Source organism: Sinocyclocheilus anshuiensis, unplaced genomic scaffold, assembly GCF_001515605.1.
Source record: "Sinocyclocheilus anshuiensis isolate Anshui unplaced genomic scaffold, SAMN03320099.WGS_v1.1 scaffold1320, whole genome shotgun sequence".
NCBI classification, from domain to species: Eukaryota; Metazoa; Chordata; class Actinopteri; order Cypriniformes; family Cyprinidae; genus Sinocyclocheilus; species Sinocyclocheilus anshuiensis.
This window is the reverse complement of record NW_015544236.1, coordinates 431,922-436,670: the sequence shown is the minus strand read 5'-3', so window position 1 is coordinate 436,670 and position 4,749 is coordinate 431,922.

The window sequence follows — 4,749 nt, the reverse complement described above, 5'->3', positions numbered from 1 at the left end:
TGCTGAACAAGAAAAATCATTGTGAGGGACAGGCCAAAAACCTTACCTTATCAGTATAAATGCTATTTAAATTATTTAAAATAATATTTAATTGACTTTAATTGGATGTAATATTGATGAAATAATACGTACTATTGTTATGTTTTTTAATAATTAAAAAATATATATTTTTCTTATATTAATTCTATGTTTGATTATTTCTTAGGGACGCAAAAGGCACCGATTTCGTGGAATGACCCTTATATTATATAGTTTACATTATTTTACATTACGTGATAAAAAAAAAAAAAATCATTAGTTGATATGACAGTAAAGCTTGTTCCACACTGTATGATTCCACAGTCTAAGTGTACAGCTAAATTCACCCATCCAGCTCGAATCATCAACAATAATCCCAACCACATCATCCAGAAACCACTGGCTAATCTATGCTGACCAGCGGACAACACAGTTATGCAAGTTTGATCAGGTAATTGAGATCAGGCCCTTCCTGAGCGAGCAGACCGCACAACTCCTCCAGGCCCTGCTCGTTTCTAGACTGGATTACTGCAATGCTCTTCTGGCTGAACTCGCAACATGATCTTTCTAACCCTGCCTGGACAGCGGGATACAATTTAAAACAGTCTAGTGTTATTGCCTCCTTAAGATGAATTGCTTTGTTGTATTCCTAGTTTGCAAGTTACTTTAGTTAAAAGCGTAAAAATAAATGAAAGTAAACATAAGGAAATAAGCTGTAGCATTTATTTTGTTGTCTCTGACAAAAAGTGTAATGTGTGACTGTTGCTTCTCATGAAGAACCAGTCAGAAAACAGCAACTGATGATGTTGGTGTGTTTGTTTTTTGTTTTTTTTCTATAGCTATGTTAAGAGATGTCACTTGCACTGACCGAGAATAATACAACTTTAATACAAATAATGCAAGTTTAATTGCACACATGCACAGGTATCAATGAATAACAGATTAAAATGTAACCAAACATTTTCAAAAACATAAACATTCATTCATTTAAACTTAAAAAAACAAACAAACTTGCAAACAATGATATTGGGCCTCATTTATAAAATGCACAAATGTGATCTTATAGTGTGCATGCACTACAATCCAATCCAACGTTCATATTTATAAATACAGTGTTTTATGTGGAGAAGTGCTTAGCGCCATGTCAGGGTTTAAGCAGACGCGCACACTTCTCAGTTCTTGCTGCTCTCCATTCTCAAGTACAGGATTTGGACATTGACCGGTGCTCTATTGTAAGAGTGGGTGCCCCCAAAGTACTTCAGGGTACTTCATTAAGCAGGTGGATTTGAGACAAGAGAAGCTGACTGGATGGGCAGGGATGTGCTATTAAAATTGCTATTAAAGACGAGGAACACTAATTCCAGCTATTCAAGCTATTGGAGCTGGAGTGATTGGCTAAGAGTGTCACAGATCAGGGTTCCCCTTACGAAAAAGAAGTTTATTCAAGTGTGCTATTAGTATACTTCTTTTAAACTAAAAAATAGGAAAGTATACTTTTAGTCTACTTTTTATGTACTTCTCAGAAATATACTTAAAATGACATTTAAGTATACTTGACTTATACCGTATTGACCCGAATATAAGACGATGTTTTTTTTCTTGGAAATAAAGTTCACTTAAAGAAAACTTACGAGTATACTTGCAGTATAAAACTACTAAACTAGTAGTTTACTAAGACTATACTTCAAAGTGTACTAAAAATGCTACTACAAGTATTTAATTAGTAAACTACCAGTATACCTATCAGTTCACTTTTAGTATAGTTGCAGTACAAGCTACAAAAAAATGTAAACTAGTTGTGTACTCAAAGTTTACTACTGTTATAGTTAAAGTATACTTAAAAGTATACTTTTATATACTAGAAAGTGGGCCAATTTAGTCCCAAGGAGTATTGAAATAGTACACTTACAAGTATACTACTAGTACACTGATATTTGTATACTTACTACATAAAGTATACTTAAAAAATATACTTGAACTTTACTTAAGTATACTTAATCAAATAAACTTGAAGTATACTACTTTTTGGTAAGGGTCACCAGAAAATAGACAGATCAGGGGTGTCAAACTCAGTTTCCGGAGGCCCTGCAGATTTTAGCTTCAACCTTAATTAAACTCACCTGATCCAGCTTGTCAAATCCTTTGGGATTATTTGAAAACTACATGTATGTGTGTTGGAGCGGGGTTGGAACTAAACTCTGTAGGACTGTGGCACTACAGGAGCTGAGTTTGACCTCCCTGGCATAGGTGTACTAGTATTTCATCCTATTGAGGATATTGTAGCCATCACTAGGTTGAGACTGTCTCTTATGACCGTCCAATCATACAAAGCCTGAAAATATAACATAGAAAAAGAAGAGAACCACAAAGACATGCGTGCCAAAGAAGGCTGTTCTGCAAGTAGAGTTTCAGCTGTGCCACAGTGATCTATAACCAGCATAAGCCAGGCTAAAACATTCATCTTCTCAGTTTAACATTACAGAAGGGAAAGAGAAACAGATGCTGGTCCAGGTTTGGGCAATTCTGCATGAAGTGAAGTAGAGCTGTAGACATGAAACTGCAACTGGCTCAGGTGACCTAGGAGGAGGCTGGAATCTAATGGACAGATTTCCAGAAGCAGGCAGCGCACAGTGTCCTTCCCAGTCCCACCTTGAAGCGGAGCAAAGTGGTAAGAAAGTGTCTATGTATGCCAAATGAGGTTGGGTGTAGGAGTTCTACAGGGCAACCTGTCTATATGGCTATCAGTGCATTGCAGGAGTGATGCCAGGAGTCAATGCCAAATGCAACATCACAGAGACCAGCGAAAAATCCTCAAGGTGACAGCAGAGTGCCACTTGAACACTGGAAGAGTCTGATTAACCACCACTACAGGGTCGAGCAAGCAGCGTGAAGCTATTTAACAAAATTAAGAGATCTATTGTACAACATGAATACAGAAGCATAGTTGTTGCATGCAAACTGTGTTGGAGGGGATAAACAAAAAATGCCGCTTCATATTTGATTATTCCTCTATTATTCCTTTGGTAAAAAAAATGTTACATGTTCTTAAATACTTCATTCCACAAGCCATTTTCTTTCTATCTCTGTCTATCAGGACAATGTGGTTGGGAAGATGTTAAAGACATCACTGATTCTTGAGACATGGGACAAAACATGTCCAGAAATTGTAACTGCTATTAGGTTTAAATAAAAATCAATTGTAAATGTTATGAGGGATTAATTATAGAATATGTTACACAATTATCCCCTTCAGTTGTATCTTATCATTATTATATCAAATCTATGACATTTATTGTCTTCTCACTACATCTAAAACAGTGTCAACAGAGAAGGGTTCAATCATTCATATGCTATAAAATGGATAGAAATGTTTTTTTATGATGAAAAATAGCTTGTTTTATCAAAAGCAACACTTAATATCTCATATCAAAGCAAGGTTGTTTTTCAGTGACACGTGTGTTTCATAAGATTTCATAAGAGTTGTGTCCCCACTTTTTGTCAACACCTTCAGACATTCATTAAAATGTAATACAATCAGGCAATATCAGGGGCAGGTGTCGCTCTAAAGGACCCCCTTGCCACATTGCACCTCTGCAGAGTACATCAGTGTCAAGCAGGCTCTGGTCAGTTTTATGGTTTTAGAATATTTTCAATCCTAATGTTAATATTTCCTGTGTCACAACCATGATATGTCAACACAATCTTCCAGTCTCTGAGGAAATTATTTGAAATGTTTAGATCATTTTATTCTCCTGAAGCAGGTTCTATTAGCATCTAGCATAAAAAAAAAAAGGCTACTACATGAACTCCATTTGTTTTGTGGAAGAAATGCCAAATTTGTCAACACTGTAAGATTTTCTGACGGTGGTGACAGGCCAATGACGCCAGATGCATAGTAGGCATACTGTTCTGAGATGAGAGAAAATAGATCATTTGTGTTCCAATGATATATCAAAATACTTAAATGTGAATCTTGAATAAAAGCTTCATAAACAATAACATACTCACTGTTTGTTGTGTTTGTTTTAATACAGTAACTGATTGATTCAGTGTATTTGATAGTTAAAATGACTACAAATTCAGGTTTTCCTCACCACTGTCAGATGTCACCTCTGTCAGATGAATATTTTGATAATATTTCATTATGATATTTTATATTTGTTGTGGAACTGTTGGTCACATGTGAAAGTGTAATCTGTATGCTAATGTGAGAATGTGTTTTGAAATTTTAAAAACATCTTGATGTTAAAGAGATAAAGTTAATGTTATATTACACTGTCCAAGGTAAAATGAGCATTTTGATAAAAAAAGAGAAAAGTTGGGAGGTTGCATCAAAGCATAGCTCAGTAGCTTATTACATATAAGATACATAAATGTAGTTTATTTGTCTGAGTACAAGGTTTTCTTTTTTTCAGTTTTGCACCGTTTTCTCCCACTTCTCAAGAATCAGTGAGATGTTATGCTAAAGTAAAGGGGAGTGCATGCCAGAAACCATGGCGAGCACTAAGTACCGTCTCAACAGACCCTTAGTAGCAACACCCTGTTAAGTAGGTATCCAGAGGATAGGAGGAGTGGTGCCCAATGCGGAACCGGGGTTTTAAACCACTCAGAAAGAGCACGAGGCTGCTACGCGTAGCTCTTACCATACAGGATTTTAGAAAAGAACGCAGAGTACTAGCGTGCGAACTTACCACAGTGTGGATTTTAGAAAGTGTACAAAGACTTCACGTG